The sequence below is a fragment of the Xyrauchen texanus genome, chromosome 8, assembly GCF_025860055.1.
Source record: "Xyrauchen texanus isolate HMW12.3.18 chromosome 8, RBS_HiC_50CHRs, whole genome shotgun sequence".
In the NCBI taxonomy this organism is placed as follows: Eukaryota; Metazoa; Chordata; class Actinopteri; order Cypriniformes; family Catostomidae; genus Xyrauchen; species Xyrauchen texanus.
Genome location: NC_068283.1, coordinates 12,605,910 through 12,623,809, shown reverse-complemented (window position 1 = coordinate 12,623,809; position 17,900 = coordinate 12,605,910). Strand labels below are relative to the sequence as shown.

General features: G+C 37.5%; 1 protein-coding gene across 2 annotated transcripts in view; it reads left to right on the top strand.

The window, feature by feature from the left end:
• Positions 1 to 17,018: 17,018 nt before the first annotated feature.
• Positions 17,019 to 17,900, top strand: part of LOC127648420 (lysophosphatidic acid receptor 1-A-like) — a 33,109-nt gene continuing 32,227 nt past the window's right edge. For both annotated transcript variants that reach the window (XM_052133095.1, XM_052133094.1), the window contains exon 1: positions 17,019 to 17,154. The gene's annotated coding sequence lies outside the window, so the exon portion shown is untranslated. The remainder of the gene's footprint in view (positions 17,155 to 17,900) is intronic.

The window sequence follows — 17,900 nt, the reverse complement described above, 5'->3', positions numbered from 1 at the left end:
CGCACAGGACGTGAGGACAGCGAACGCTGCTGTCACACGTGCGAAAGATCGCTTAAAACCGCCTCTCTATCTTCCGTTAGTTGTTTGAGCCATAGACATCATGGTTTGATCAGTGTCGTTTACAACGATGGTCTGTGGAAGAACAGAAATGAAAGAAAAAAAAACATAAAAAATAACTTTTTAACATTGCACTAAAAATATATATATTTTTTAATATTCACGCATTTAAATTGCATAACAAAAACGATTGAATTGGATTATCAAAATTCAATCAATACAATATTTTTTATTATTAAATATGAATTCAAAAAAATAAAATTATCATGAAAAAAGTATATATATATAGAGAGAGAGAGAGAGAGAGAGAGAGAGAGAGAGAGAGCCTATTTTTAAGATTTAAGACTTTAATAAAGATTACACCATTGAATTTGATGGAATTGTGTTGTGAAATTGATAAAAATGATAAAGGATATACTGCCAGTAACTTGGTTTTAGCCACCGTTATCACAAAAACAACTAAATAAATAGGCCTAATAATAATAATAAAAGAAACACAATTACAGAACATTTTTTTCAGTCATTATTTTTGTTTCACGGTTTAAATGAGTCCCATACCTATTAATTGATTATGAATTTACAATAGAAACAATAGGCTAACTGTGATATTTTGACGAAAAGGAAACTATTTTCTGTAAATTACTGTATTTTCACTTTTATCGTTGGATCATATTAAACAGTTCTACAATCAAAACGCAGATGTAGGCAAATTGTAACAGTGGTATAGGCTTCTTTACAAATTTGTCCGCATTGCGACACCATGTGGCAGGATTTAAGAGACATTCAAGCTTCTATAATGCTGTGTACTATGAAGTCAGCTAAAATGGGCCACTTTTTGGTTAATCGTCTCAAAACCGATAAAATTAAATGGTATAAAATCAAATCATGTTTCTTTTTGTTATTTCAGGTCAACTTTATACATTATATATATTTTTGTTCCACAGCAATTTGTCAAAGTCACCCAAAAAGACAACATTATAATTATTAACGCTTTATCAGGTTAAATGGGCCAGAAAATTTCAAACTTAACTTGCTACTAAATCAATGAACAATTCATTTAATAAAAAAAGACATGACATGACAAAGTATAGCAGGACAATGAACGTGTCTGCATGTTCCTTAAACTGTGTAGCAACAAATGTGTAGCATCACAAAATTACAAGTTACAGGTTTTTCTCTTATAAACATTAGAACAAAACTTTAAATATGAATATGAAATTTGTTACAATATTTAGAACAATCATAAAGTTGCATTAAAAGTTATTCTACTAAAACATTAGAACATCAGGCTACTGGTGGGTAACTGTGCTGACATTTCATGTAAACCTGCTTGTGCATGTATGAGGGATTGTGCACAGCTCAGAGAACACTGATTCAAATTATTATTTTCATAAAATCTGTATTATTATTATTATTATTATTATTATTAATATATTTATTATTAAGATATTCATTATTAATATATAATAATAATATACAAATGTTATTACTAATATAATTAATATATTAATATTAATATGTCTGGGAAAATAGAGTATGGAGTTAGATGGAATATTGTGTTGCATACATGTATGATTTTGTTGATTGAGTCATTCTATCTTTCTTAAGGTGCCATTTTCACTTTGCAATTTTAAAATATTTCATTAATAACAAACTTTTTTTATTAAAAACTTACAACTTGAAAGATATGTTAATCCTCCAAAAAAACATATTTTCCCACCTCAGGCACAAAATTCTTATTAATATTATCCTTTTTATTCAGGCATGGGAGCCTTTCTTGTACCACCCCGTTACGGACAATATGTATGCCATTAGAATAGTAAAACAAGAAATCGATTTTTAAAATCGAATATTTGCCTAATAGTAAAATGTCCCTTTTTTGGAAACCATCAATAGAAATATTCTTAGATTTTTAATCTTGAAATATGAATTCGACATTTCAATGGCCTTGTTGTTTGTACTGAAAAAACAAATTCACTTAAAAAATACAAATCAATTTAAATTTATCTGATTAGTCCACACAACAAGAACATCATTCAACATTAATTTATGTAACATTTCATTTCCTTTCCATAAAATGTTAATAAAATGACCCTGTGATGGGGTGGTAACTGATGTGGCGGGGTGGTTCACTGTGACAGGGTGGTATGGACAAAGTGTTTCTCTATATGATCTGCTGGTTTTAACCTTTATAAAACTGGGGGAGGGGAAACATTAAAATTGGAGATGTAATGGAAAACTTTGGTCATGCTCTGAATACCTGAAAAGAGCATCATAACAGTGAATGGGAGAGTCGCATCCACACATCCCTCTAAACTACCAAAAAAGCTGCTCAAAGAACACCCAAAGAGGATGGATGAACATTTAATGGAAAAAGATACATAGATATTATTAGAGAACATTGCTATTACATTCAGAAATGGGGATGCAAACTTTAGAACCAATGAAATGTTGAACATTTTACAATAAAATTCTTAACAAACAATTTTTGAACATTTTCTTGTAATAATGAAGGAATATTTTCTAGACTTTGATCATATACATCATAATACTTTGCATTCAACTGTATAAAGGAAGTTGTACAGTAAATAAAAAAGATAAATGATGAGTGACTGAAAGAGATAGTAAGTGAATGAGTGAGTGAAAGAGATAGTGAGATAGTAAGTGAGTGAGCGAGCGAGTAGTGACTGAAAGAGATAGTGAGATAGTAAGTGAGTGAGTGAGTGAGCGAGCGAGTAGTGTCTGAAAGAGATAGTGAGTGAGTGAGTGAAAGAGATAGTGAGATAGTAAGTGAGTGAGTGAGTGAGTGAGCGAGTAGTGACTGAAAGAGATAGTGAGTGAGTGAGTGAAAGAGATAGTGAGATAGTAAGTGAGTGAGTGAGTGAGTGAGTGAGCGAGCGAGCAGTGACTGAAAGAGATAGTAAGTGAATGAGTGAAAGAGATAGTGAGATAGTGAGATAGTGAATGAGTGAGTGAAAGAGATAGTGAGATAGTGAGATAGTGAATGAGTGAGTGAAAGAGATAGTGAGTGAGTGACTGAAAGAGATAGTAAGTGAATGAGTGAAAGAGATAGTGAGATAGTGAGATAGTGAATGAGTGAGTGAAAGAGATAGTGAGTGAGTGAGTGAGCGAGCAAGTAGTGACTGAAAGAGATAGTAAGTGAATGAGTGAAAGAGATAGTGAGATAGTGAATGAGTGAGTGAAAGAGATAGTGAGTGAGTGAGTGAGCGAGCGAGTAGTGACTGAAAGAGATAGTAAGTGAATGAGTGAAAGAGATAGTGAGATAGTGAATGAGTGAGTGAAAGAGATAGTGAGTGAGTGAGTGAGCGAGTAGTGACTGAAAGAGATAGTAAGTGAATGAGTGAAAGAGATAGTGAGATAGTGAGATAGTGAATGAGTGAGTGAAAGAGATAGTGAGTGAGTGAGCGAGCGAGTAGTGACTGAAAGAGATAGTAAGTGAATGAGTGAAAGAGATAGTGAGATAGTGAGATAGTGAATGAGTGAGTGAAAGAGATAGTGAGATAGTGAGATAGTGAATGAGTGAGTGAAAGAGATAGTGAGTGAGTGACTGAAAGAGATAGTAAGTGAATGAGTGAAAGAGATAGTGAGATAGTGAGATAGTGAATGAGTGAGTGAAAGAGATAGTGAGATAGTGAGTGAGTGAAAGAGATAGTGAGATAGTAAGTGAGTGAGTGAGTGAAAGAGATAGTGAGATAGTGAGTGAGTGAGCGAGCGAGCGAGTTGTGACTGAAAGAGATAGTGAGATAGTAAGTGAGTGAGTGAGTGAAAGAGATAGTGAGTGAGTGAGTGAGTGAGTGAAAGAGATAGTGAGATAGTAAGTGAGTGAGTGAGTGAAAGAGATAGTGAGATAGTGATTGAGTGAGTGAGTGAGTGAGTGAGTGAAAGAGATAGTGAGATAGTGATTGAGTGAGTGAGTGAGTGAGTGAGTGAAAGAGATAGTGAGATAGTGAGTGAGTGAGTGAGTGAAAGAGATAGTGAGATAGTAAGTGAGTTAGTGAGTGAGTGAGCGAGCGAGCGAGCAGTGACTCAAAGAGATAGTGAGTGAGTGAGTGAGTGATATAGTGAGTGTATGAGTAAATGAAAGAGATAGTGAGATAGTGAGCGAGTAAAAGAGATAGTGAGAGAGTGAGTGAGTGAGTGAGTGAGTGAGTGAAAGAGATAGTGAGATAATAAGTGAGTGAGTGAGCGAGCGAGTAGTGACTGAAAGAGATAGTGAGTGAGTGATATAGTGAGTGCATGAGTGAGTAAGTGAAAGAGATAGTGAGTGAGTGAGTGAGTGATGAGTGAGTGCATGAGTGAGTGAGTGAAAGAGATAGTGAGATAGTGAGTGAGTGAGTGAAAGAGAGAGTGAGTGAGTGAGTGAGTGAGTGAAAGAGATAGTGAGATAGTAAGTGAGTGAGTGAGTGAGCGAGCGAGCGAGTAGTGACTGAAAGAGATAGTGAGTGAGTGAGTGAGTGAAAGATATAGTGAGTGAGTGAGTGAGTGATATAGTGAGTGCATGAGTGAGTAAGTGAAAGAGATAGTGAGTGAGTGAGTGAGTGAGTGAGTGAATGATATAGTGAGTGCATGAGTGAGTAAGTGAAAGAGATAGTGAGTGAGTGAGTGAGTGAGTGATGAGTGAGTGCATTACTCAAGATGGGACAAACACCCCATAGAATCCCTGCATGCAGAATTCTGTAGAAACATTCTAAGAGTTCAGAGAAGAACACCTACTAATGCATGCCGGGCCGAACTAGGCAGATACCCCCTTATAATACATATTGAAAAATGATCCCTTAAATTTTGGACACACCTAAATTCAAGTTCCCCTAACACACTGCAACATGAAGCCCTTAAATCCCAAGAGCTGAAGCCTAAAACCAGTCCCCTTTGTCAGCTGGCTCTGAAACTCACAAACCCACTAACAACTAACAAACACCAGTTTCAGACCAGCACTGCTGAACAAAACCAAATCAGAATAAACCAAATCATAAAAGAAAGCAAAAATGCATATTTGGACCACTGGGAAAATGAAAGTAAAAACCAAAGCAAAATGGAATGTTATCGGGCCCTAAACAGAACATATCATCTCACAGGATATCTGCACACTGTAAGAGATCCAAAACAGAGACGGATCCTCACCAAATACAGATTCAGTGATCAGTCTGGCCATAGAAAAAGGCTGACACAGACAAACATGGCTTCCAATGGAAGAACGAGTCTGTGCTCACTGTGACACGGGTGAGGTCGAGACAGAGACACACTTTCTCCTTCACTGTGAGAAATTTACAGAGTTGAGAGAGAGATACTTCCACAAACTCTCAAACCTCATGCCACAGTTTTCCAGTTTGGCAGAAACCGATCAGATGCTGGTGTTACTGGGGGAGGACCATCATGCATCAGTTGCAGCTAAATTCATTTTTTAGCTGCACACCCTCAGAAACCAATCACTGCCTTAATGTACTTCATTCACAGTACTTTCATTTTCTTATGTTCATAATGTCATGTTAAATGCATATTTTATTTTACATTGTATAGTGTATATTGTTATTATAGTTTTTATTTTATTTCATTACCTGGCACCTATTTTAATTATATCTTATCATTATTATTTGTCTTGTCATTATCTGTTTTGCGTATTAATGCTTTGGCAAAATTGTATGTAAACACAATCATGCCAATAAAGTACTTTTAAATTGAAAAATTGATAGAGAGTGAGTGAGTGAGTGATATAGTGAGTGAGTGAGTGAAAGATATAGTGAGTGTGTGAAAGAGATAGTGAGTGAGTGAGTGAGCGAGCGAGCGAGTGACTGAAAGAGATAGTGAGTGAGTGAGTGAAAGATATAGTGAATGATGAGTGAGTGAGTGAGTGAGTGAAAGATATAGTGAGTGTGTGAAAGAGACAGTGAGAGAGTGAATGAGTGAGTGACAGACTGAAAGAGATAGTGAGTGAGTGAGTGAGCGAGCGACTGAAAGAGATAGTGAGTGAGTGAGTGAGTGAGTGAGTGAGTGAGTGAAAGATATAGAGAGTGTGTGAAAGAGATAGTGAGTGAGTGAGTGTGTGAAAGATATAGTGAGTGTGTGAAAGAGATAGTGAGTGAGTGAGTGAGTGAGTGAAAGATATAGAGAGTGTGTGAAAGAGATAGTGAGTGAGTGAGTGTGTGAAAGATATAGTGAGTGTGTGAAAGAGATAGTGAGTGTGTGAAAGAGATAGTGAGTGAGTGAGTGAGTGAAAGATATAGAGAGTGTGTGAAAGAGATAGTGAGTGAGTGAGTGTGTGAAAGAGATAGTGAGTGAGTGAGTGTGTGAAAGAGATAGTGAGTGAGTGAGTGTGTGAAAGAGATAGTGAGTGAGTGAGTGTGTGAAAGAGATAGTGAGTGTGTGAAAGAGATAGTGAGTGAGTTAGTGAGTGAGTGAGTGAGCAAGTGAATGAAAGAGATAGTGAGTGAGTGAGTGAGTGAGTGAGTGAGTGAGTGAAAGATATAGTGAGTGTGTGAAAGATATAGTGAGTGATGAGTGAGTGAAAGATATATTGAGTGTGTGAAAGAGATAGTGAGTGAGTGAGTGAGTGAGTGTGTGAAAGAGTGAGTGAGTGAGTGAGTGTGTGAAAGAGATAGTGAGTGAGTGAGTGAAAGATATAGTGAGTGTGTGAAAGATATAGTGAGTGATGAGTGAGTGAAAGATATATTGAGTGTGTGAAAGAGATAGTGAGTGAGTGAGTGTGTGAAAGAGTGAGTGAGTGAGTGAGTGTGTGAAAGAGTGAGTGAGTGAGTGAGTGAAAGAGATAGTGAGTGAGTGAGTGAGTGAAAGATATAGTGAGTGTGTGAAAGATATAGTGAGTGATGAGTGAGTGAAAGATATATTGAGTGGGTGAAAGAGATAGTGAGTGAGTGAGTGAGCGAGTGACTGAAAGATATAATCAGTGACTGAAAGAGATAGTGAGTGAGTGAAAGATATAGTGAGTGAGTGAGTGAAAGATATAGTGAGTGTGTGAAAGAGATAGTGAGAGAGTGAATGAGTGAGTGACTGACTGAAAGAGATAGTGAGTGAGTGAGTGAGTGAAAGATATAGTGAGTGAGTGAGTGAAAGATATAGTGAGTGTGTGAAAGAGATAGTGAGTTAGTGAGTGAGCGAGTGAATGAAAGAGATAGTGAGTGAGTGAGTGAGAGAGTGAAATATATAGTGAGTGAGTGAAAGATATAGTGAGTGTGTGAAAGAGATAGTGAGAGAGTGAGTGAGAGAGTGAAATATATAGTGAGTGAGCGAAAGATATAGTGAGTGATGAGTGAGTGAAAGAGATAGTGAGTGAGTGAGTGAGTGAATGAGTGAGTGAGTGAAATATATAGTGAGTGAGTGAAAGAGATAGTGAGAGAGTGAGTGAAATATATAGTGAGTGAGTGAGTGAAAGAGATAGTGAGTGAGTGAGTGTGTGTGTGAAAGAGTGAGTGAGTGAGTGAGTGAATGAGTGTGTGAAAGAGATAGTGAGTGAGTGAGTGTGTGAAAGAGATAGTGAGTGAGTGAGTGTGTGTGTGAAAGAGTGAGTGAGTGAGTGAGTGTGTGAAAGAGATAGTGAGTGAGTGAGTGAGTGAGTGTGTGAAAGAGTGAGTGAGTGAGTGAGTGTGTGAAAGAGATACTTTACTTTTACTTTTACTTTATTCTTTATTGTGATTGTAAACAAGATACAACGAAACTGCGGAGCTTCTGCATAAGGTGCATGGTACATAAAAAGATAAATAAATAATACATAGTACAAAGTGATGTATTAAAATGTTTAGCTAGGACAAAGAATAAGGAAAAAGAACATAAAAAGAGTTGCCACAGTTTGTCAAAATTATATTTTGACAAATACAAGACTATACTAAACTAAAGGTATAAAGAGATGGAGATTGCACAGAAATATAATACATAAATACACATATTGTGCTGGGTAAGATGTCAATACATCCAAGGTGTTCAGTGCATATGTGCATTCAGTGTAATTATAGCTCTGGGAAAAAAGCTGTCCTTGAGTCTATTTGTCCTTGACTTAAAGCATCTGTAGCGCCTACCAGAGGGCAGCAGTTTAAACAGGTGAGAACCAGGGTGAGAGTGGTCTTTTTCAATGTTCTTGGCTCTGCTGATGCAGCGGGAGTTGTAAAGGTCCTTCAGGGAGGGAAGAGGGCAACCAATGATCCTCTGCGCGATGTTAATAATCCACTGTATTCTCTTTCTCTCTGCCTCAGTACAGCTACAGTACCATACTGAAATACAGTATGTCAGCAGGCTCTCCACTGCAGAGCGATAGAAGGTCTCCAGCAGCTTCTCCTTTAAGTTGTTCCTCTTTAACACTCTCAAGAAGTGAAGGCGCTGCTGTGCCTTCTTGATGATTGCTGTTTTGTTGGCTGACCATTTGAGGTCTGCTGAGATGGTTGTGCCAAGGAATTTGAATGTTTGAACCCTCTCTACGCGGTCTGCATTGATGTAGAGGGGAGCGGGGTCTGCCCTGTGCCTTCTAAAGTCGAGGATGATTTCCTTTGTTTTGGTGGTATTTAGTGTCAGGTTATTGGCTAAACACCACTCTGACAATCTCAGGATCTCATTTCTGTAGGCAGCCTCATCCCCCTTTGAAATTAGTCCCACCACTGTAGTATCATCTGCAAATTTGATGATGTTGTTCTGGTGGTGGACTGGGCGGCAGTCATGCATATACAGAGAGTACAGAATTGGGCTCAGCACGCACCCTTGAGGGGAGCCAGTGCTGAGCATGCGGGTGGAAGAGAAATGAGGACCGATTTTAACAGTCTGAGGGCGGTCCGTCAGGAAATTCCTGATCCAATTGCAGGTGAGTAAAGGGAAGCCCAGATCTGTGAGTTTGCAGAAGAAGATGTCCGGTATGATAGTATTAAATGCTGAGCTATAATCAATGGAAAGCATCCTCACATAGCTCTCCTGATGTTCCAAATGGCACAGCGCATTATGGAGAGCTATGGCTATTGCATCCTCAGTTGATCTGTTAGCTCTATAAGCAAACTGATGTTCATCAAAAGTGAAGGGGAGGCAGGTTTTCAGATGTTGCAACACCAGCCTCTCAACGCACTTTGTGATGATCGGTGTAAGGGCAATGGGGCGATAGTCATTGAGGTTATCTGTGGCTGATTTCTTTGGTATGGGGATAATTATGGAGGATTTCAAGCAGGATGGAATTAAAGCTTGTGTCAGAGAGAGGTTGAAAAGGTTTGTGAAGACTCCTGAGAGCTGGTTTGCACATCCCTTGAGCACCTTCCCTGGGATGCCATCAGGGCCAGAGGCTTTCAGTGTGTTCACTGTTCTAAGCACCCGCCTCACTTCATGCTCCTGGACAGTGAGTGAGGGGGTACCAGAGTCTGTTGTAGACTGAAGTGGTGTGATATTTTGCAGCTGTGGTTTATCAAAACGAGCAAAGAAGCAGTTCAGTTCCTCTGCTAGTGGAGCCGAGCTGTTTCCAGCTACACAGCTGCTGCCTCTGAAGTTTGTTAGGTGCTGGAATCCCAGCAGTGAAAGATATAGTGAGTGTGTGAAAGAGATAGTGAGAGAGTGAGTGAGTGACTGAAAGAGATAGTGAGTGAGTGAGTGAGTGAGTCAGTGAGTGAGTGAGTGAGTGAGTGAAAGAGATAGTGAGTGAAAGATATAGTGAGTGACTGAAAGAGATAGTGAGTGAGTGAGTGAGTGAGTGAGAGATATAGTGAGTGTGTGAAAGAGATAGTGAGAGAGTGAGTGAGTGACTGAAAGAGATAGTGAGTGAGTCAGTGAGTGAGTGAGTGAGTGAGTGAAAGAGATAGTGAGTGTGTGAAAGAGATAGTGAGTGAGTGAAAGAGATAGTGAGTGACTGAAAGAGATAGTGAGTGAGTGAGTGAGTGAGTGAGTGAGTGAAAGATATAGTGAGTGTGTGAAAGAGATAGTGAGAGAGTGAGTGAGTGACTGACAGAGATAGTGAGTGAGTGAGTGAGTGAGTCAGTGAGTGAGTGAGTGAGTGAGTGAGTGAAAAAGATAGTGAGTGTGTGAAAGAGATAGTGAGTGAGTGAAAGAGATAGTGAGTGAAAGATATAGTGAGTGACTGAAAGAGATAGTGAGTGAGTGAGTGAGTGAGTGAGTGAGTGAAAGATATAGTGAGTGACTGAAAGAGATAGTGAGTGAGTGAGTGAGTGAGTGAAAGATATAATGAGTGTGTGAAAGAGATAGTGAGAGAGTGAGTGAGTGACTGAAAGAGATAGTGAGTGAGTGAGTGAGTGAGTGAAAGATATAGTGAGTGTGTGAAAGAGATAGTGAGAGAGTGAGTGAGTGACTGAAAGAGATAGTGAGTGAGTCAGTGAGTGAGTGAGTGAGTGAGTGAAAGAGATAGTGAGTGTGTGAAAGAGATAGTGAGTGAGTGAGTGAGTGAGTGAAAGATATAGTGAGTGTGTGAAAGAGATAGTGAGAGAGTGAGTGAGTGACTGAAAGAGATAGTGAGTGAGTGAGTGAGTGAGTGAGTCAGTGAGTGAAAGAGATAGTGAGTGTGTGAAAGAGATAGTGAGTGAGTGAAAGAGATAGTGAGTGAGTGAAAGAGATAGTGAGTGAGTGAGTGAGTGAAAGATATAGTGAGTGACTGAAAGAGATAGTGAGTGAGTGAGTGAGTGAGTGAAAGATATAGTGAGTGACTGAAAGAGATAGTGAGTGAGTGAGTGAGTGAGTGAGTGAAAGATATAGTGAGTGACTGAAAGAGATAGTGAGTGTGTGAAAGAGATAGTGAGTGAGTGAAAGAGATAGTGAGTGAGTGAAAGAGATAGTGAGTGAGTGAGTGAGTGAAAGATATAGTGAGTGACTGAAAGAGATAGTGAGTGAGTGAGTGAGTGAGTGAGTGAAAGATATAGTGAGTGACTGAAAGAGATAGTGAGTGAGTGAGTGAGTGAGTGAGTGAAAGATATAGTGAGTGACTGAAAGAGATAGTGAGTGAGTGAGTGAGTGAGTGAGTGAGTGAGTGAGTGAAAGATATAGTGAGTGACTGAAAGAGATAGTGAGTGAGTGAGTGAGTGAGTGAAATATATAGTGAGTGACTGAAAGAGATAGTGAGTGAATGAGTGAGTGAGTGAGTGAGTGAGTGAGTGAAAGATATAGTGAGTGACTGAAAGAGATAGTGAGTGAGTGAGTGAGTGAGTGAGTGAGTGAGTGAGTGAAAGATATAGTGAGTGACTGAAAGAGATAGTGAGTGAGTGAGTGAGTGAGTGAAAGATATAGTGAGTGACTGAAAGAGATAGTGAGTGAGTGAAAGAGATAGTGAGTGAGTGAGTGAGTGAGTGAGTGAGTGAAAGATATAGTGAGTGACTGAAAGAGATAGTGAGTGAGTGAGTGAGTGAGTGAGTGAGTGAGTGAGTGAGTGAGTGAGTGAAAGATATAGTGAGTGACTGAAAGAGATAGTGAGTGAGTGAGTGAGTGAAATATATAGTGAGTGACTGAAAGAGATAGTGAGTGAGTGAGTGAGTGAGTGAGTGAGTGAGTGAGTGAGTGAAAGATATAGTGAGTGACTGAAAGAGATAGTGAGTGAGTGAGTGAGTGAGTGAAAGATATAGTGAGTGTGTGAAAGAGATAGTGAGAGAGAGAGAGTGAGTGACTGAAAGAGATAGTGAGTGAGTGAGTCAGTGAGTGAGTGAGTGAAAGATATAGTGAGTGACTGAAAGAGATAGTGAGTGAGTGAGTGAGTGAGTGAGTGAGTGAGTGAAAGATATAGTGAGTGTGTGAAAGAGATAGTGAGAGAGTGAGTGAGTGAGTGAGTGAAAGAGATAGTGAGTGAGTGAGTGTCGTAGTGATGTCATTTAAAGCAACAGTACATTATATATAGATAAACCAAGTTAGTGTGATGGGGTGGTAGGTCAAAAAAATAAGGTTTATTTTGAATAAATATGTCTTATATATACAGGGACACACATAAAATTCTGACAATAATAAATGTTTGAAAAAAATATATAACTTATTTGGTGATATTTTAGATGCAAATGTCATGTTGGTCAACACGGACATGTGAAATTGGCTATGTACTAATGAAAAATGATTAAAAATAGTATGTTACTCTTTAAGAATAGTATGTTTTATCATATATCATGTTAACAAGAACACTTCATTGAATAACTTTAAGCTTTGGAAACACACTTTCGGACATTTTTTGTTCCTTGTGCATCTCATCAAACGTTGCGGACCCAAATGGCACCCGTTTCATAGAATGACTCGATTAATAAAATAAAATGTTGTTGTACTCGCTGTAACAAAATACATTAAAAGTCTATTTGGAAACTCATAGTTTATTCATTTTTACTATTTATTTTTTTTCAGAACTGTATAAGTTTAATATTTTAAATAATAATTTAATATTGATAGAACCTATGTTTTTATAACATGTAACTTAATGCATATACAATTAAACTATTATTATTATGCTTATTATGATTGTGATTATGATTATTAGTCAGTACATCATAATAAACCTCCAATGGGTTCCTTTTATGTTGTTACTGATATTCTCTTTTCCCTTTAGAGCTCAGGCTTGACATTCCATAAAATCAGATAATAGAATAAAAGGAGACCACAAAAAGCCCATAATGATGTTCCCTAATGGATTCCCAGAGAACTGGTGACATCCTCCTTCATCCTCCTTTTTCCATATTGATATGTTATTGATAATTTGCAAGTGTTTCTCAATATTAGAGAAACGACATTTTAGTTTTGCAGATCATTTTTGCAAATGACTTTTAGCCTCCATTTGTATAAATCTCGAACGTTTTATGAAGCGCATCAGAATGAGTGAATATTTTCTGTGGACCTCCTCTACAGGAATTCAGCAGTCTTATGGTGCTGCTAGATCTACTGGCTGTGGCGATTCAGACGCTCAGCTCCAGCGGGTACTTGCCAGAATATACCGAAACTCAATCTCATATATTGGCAGATATGTCCTCCTGGGATAATTTTACCTGTATTTCCTTTAATGCAGTGCTTGCTTTTATTTATTTATGCAATAAAAACTCAATTGGTGCTAGTAGTCACAATTTATATGTTTCTCACTGTAGGTTTTTTGAAAGACAATTTCTCCCTAGGCACATATTTTGGCTCAATAAAAATTAGCCAACTTGCCCTATGCTGCATTTGTTTACAAAAATAATTTGTCCTGAGAACACAGTTCAACCTTATGATTGAATCTAACATTGATTGTTTCCTGACTGTACTGTATGCATAAATGGCTTTAGCAAACAATATGATGATATTGAGATTTTAATTTGGAAGCTAGAGTTAATTGTATTAGGTGTTTGATACTAACATACAAAACACACATTTGTGACGTTTGACTCAAAACCTTTTATAGTTAATGAGTGACAACTAGCCCAGTCTCCCCTAATTTTATCCCCTACTTTTATACCACTGTGTGTTCCATTTGGCATTAGACGCTCTGAAATGAGATGCGTTTCATTATAGGTCACTCTAATTGTATATCGGTGGGTCACGATGACTGGGGTGGTATGCTGGCATGGCATTTCACGTTGGAGCAGCTAGACATGGTGCAACTTGTCATAAATGCCCCTCACCCGGCCTCACGTTTGGGTAAGAATGTGTTACTCTATTAAAATGTAATGGTTACAATTTTGTTTTAGCTTAAAGGGATTTTGTGCCAAAATGTATTCAAATTCTATCATTTACAAAAATGTACTATCATTCATCTACATTTACTCATGCTCATGTTGTTCCAAACTGATGCCATCATTCTGCTTACAATCTCCTTTGTGTTCCACAGAAGAAAGAAAGTCATTTGGGTTTGGAACAACGTGAGGATTGTTCCAAAGTAAATAAGTAAATGAGGACAGAACTTTCATTTTTAGCAGAACCTCTCAGCTCTTACAAGTTGAAATTAATTTCTGTAGTATAATCAACATTATGTCACAAATGCTGTCTATAGAGCATAAACTTGTGTTAACCCAACATTCCTTGAATAATTTTTGGGTCACTGATTGTTCGGTATTGCTGTAAGTGGTTACTATGCACTTTTCGTCTACAGTAACACTTTGTACAAGCATCAGGGATGTCAATGTGCCCTGCATGTTAATTTGGGGTGAGGCACACTATTATAGTATATTTACTTGCAGTCACAGGGCATGTCTTGGTCAACATGGCCTAATGTGAGGGGTCCAGTCGTCACTATTCCAGAGTGGAGCCACTGAGTTCAGCAGGATCAACCTCTGGACAAATATATTATACCAAACATTCATACAAAGCTTCATGTACAACTGGGACAATGAAGCCTCAATGAATGGAGGCATAAATCATTTCAGTCAGCACCCCCTGCAAGGTCGATTTTTCTTGTATTTCTTACATTGTTATGAATGTTAGAAGATATATGCAAGGTCCAGTTCCAAAAGCTTCATTGTAAGTGCACCTTTTACAAATGTGTGCCTTGCAGAAATGAATACCTTCAATGAGATTATCTGTCAAAACAAGATATTTTGACATTTAAATAATATATCTTGCAGTGTTGTTTAACTGCAACTTAGTCAAAGTAGGTTGTTACACTTCTAACAATCTGTTTCTGTTTTTAGTGTGTTTAAATGCTCTATACATCCAAATATGTTCAACTATTATGGTGTTTGTTTTTTCTATTTTTGGCATAGAATTCCTGTGAATCATCATAACATTAGTTACCACAATGTGCAGATTCTCAGTGGGAAAATCCCAGATTCTTAAGGATGATGCACGATGAACATATGATTATAATCAGCGCCTGTCATAAATAGTAACTTTAGATGTTACACACTTAAATGAACATTCTCAAGACCTTTTTTTCAGTCAGTGCCAAAATGTATTTATAATAATGGCTCTGAATACTGGTTATGAGAAGAATATAGCCAATAGTCTCTATATGGTTTTGTGGACATTCTTCTGAATTTCTCCTTTTGTGAGGAAATAACAAATCATACAGGTTTAATATGATTTATCATTTTAGGGCGACCAATTCTTTATTACAACGGCGCTAAAGTCCTCCTGGGGTAAAAGGCACTTTTGATTTTATTATTCTACCCCCTAAAAATAAAAAACAATTCTGATTCGTGAGATCATTGCATGTAATGTATAAATATTTGGTTTTGAGGTCATTTGATCTCATATTTAATATTTTATTTTAAATCTTATGTATATTGCAAATGAGAATCCCTGAAATTATCACATTTATTTTGAGACAAAATACTTATTTGTCATTTTTTATTTGTCAGAGATTGGTTTGTTTATAGAATACATGACATGTAATAAAATGTCAAATGTGTTTGAATTTAACAGGAAATATTTTTTCTGAAGTGGTTATTTTGAGTAAGCATCATCTTCATTTGTTACTCAAAAAAACATCTTGCTGTCTCAAATGTATTTGCAAAAGGTCCCCTCGCCTCTATGCCACATTTAAAAAAATAAAAAAATAAATGAAATAACACATTTTGTTATCAAAACAACCTTCCGTTACTATTTATTTTCACAATGTTATGTTGCTCCATGATCAATATATAGAACAAAAAGTAAAGTTCTTTTCTTGGTAGACGTTAAAAACACATTTTCCTTTAGATGTAACTAACTCCTTTGGATCCCCCTTCCACGTTTGTGGGGGGAAACACACCCTGTGTCTCAATCAGCTCCCTATGTGGTGAATCTGTATATTGCTGTATAAATGATACTATACAACAGTTAGTTCCAGTCCACAAATCTGATTGGACGAGAAATGTTCCATCAGCACTCGGATGCTTCACTGTGTGTGTGTCACTCCGCTTGTGTTTGTGTCACTCTAAACTAAAGTGTAAGAGCAGTGCAGATCTGTTAAGAGCTATGGTTTGTCTTTTTTTTCCCCCATTTACATATGTTAGCCAGCAGGTGGTGGCAAAAGATCATTTTGTGTGTAATATGAGCCAGTTAGGTGATGTGAAGTGAATCCACATCAGCCGTTTACATAAAACAGCTCTTTGTGATCACTTGTATAACTACTAAAGCTAGGAAACAGCTTTAAATGAACAACTTCAGCATTATGGCTCATCACAGCTGAGAGACACATTAATCAGACTGATTAATTACAGAACTCAAGGCGCTTACCTCTTACCGGACTTTAAATATTGGTGAAGAACTACTGTTTAAAATGGCGTTGAAGATTGTGGTTACTATAGGGAATAAATGACTCTTAACAGGCTATCGTGAAATAGGGAGAAATACCCCCGCATGGATAGCTGTTTTCCACTGAGAAAGCTGATCTTCAGAAAGCTGACAGCATCTCTGCTTGGGTGTGGCACCAGGTGATCACACACGCTCCGTCTCTCTCTCTCTCTTTCTCTCTCTCACACACACACACACACGCACGCACGCACACACACATCCATCCTTGTTTATCCAATAACTTGTTCGAAAAGCCGTGATACTATTTCTGAAGTGACATTTTTGAATTACTACTAATTACAACGTTTGGATGCATCATTGTTTTGAACCAGCAATGGCAGATTCTGATCCGTTGCTTAAGAATGTAGTTACATGCACAAATGTTTTTTATTACCATAATCAGTTTTTCCTCATTTGTTTTTATGTACTTGTTCATTGAACTGTTGTATATAAGCAATATCATGCAATCCTGCCATGTGGCCCTAAATCAGCACTGCTGTGATTATCTCTGGCACACGGCCTGTGCTGATGTAGGGAAGTGTGATATTGCTTAACTATCCTTCATTTTTTCTTGAAGATATTCAAACGAAGTGTTATTACAACAGATAAATGACGTTAAAGAAATACAAATATAAAGGAGTGTATTTTAAACCTTCTTTTAACAACTCAAGTATTTAAAAGATTGTTTCCCTTTCATTGTGGATGACAGACAAACAACATCTCTTTTAAACAATGGACATTGCGCTCATTGGACACGCGGTCGACTGTTTGAACCAATCAGATTCGAGGGAGGCGGGTTCGGCGAAACTCAGATCTCTTGTTCTTCAAGCGAAGATATATCCGAAAATCTTCTCCAGATGAGCGTTACTGGCAGACGCCCGAGTGCCAAAAACAACTCCTAGCTGTTGTTATGAAGGTTTTCTTGCTCCGAAGAGACTGACAACGGTAAGTGTTCTTTACCCTGTTAAGCTTGACATTTTAGAAGAACGTAGTAGTTGCTGTTCTTCTTCTCTTGTGTTGAGAACAACCGACCTCTGATGTGTCTGCAGTGTTGAGTAGTGATTCAGATTCTGTAGTTGATTCGCTGCTGACTTCAGTATGTGCAACTGAGTCATTCCAGCAATTCGGTGTCTTTTACGTCCACAGTACAAGTTATGATGTTACTGTTTAATTTCAACAGAATACCATTTTAATAGGCTTGGTAAAAATATTATTTATAGTGTTGCACACTTCTGTGGGCCTAAAAATTATATTTTAAATAATTGAAATAATTTTAATTTATTGTATCAGTGTTATTCCCCAGAGATACACGTCAAACACCACAACTTGTGCTAAAAAAACCTTCTTAATAAATTCCCACACAATAGTGTTGAGTATTACATTATTTGACTAATGCATTCATTTGTGGTAAATGTGACATTTTAACGCTAATAGTGGCTTGACTCATTGTTTACCCTGATATATCATGATACTGTAACCTTTAATTGAATTATGTTATGAAATTATATCACACACTGGAGGTGACATCAGCCATTCAGCAATATAATGCTCGAGTTATTGGAATTGTGTAAATCTGTTTTATGTATGCATGTTTGTTTTTGTGTGTGATGTTAGTCAAATGTGGAAAAGCATAACATGTCCACTCTGTTATGAGAAGAGGGAAAATGAATGTTGCTAATTTTAAAATGCCA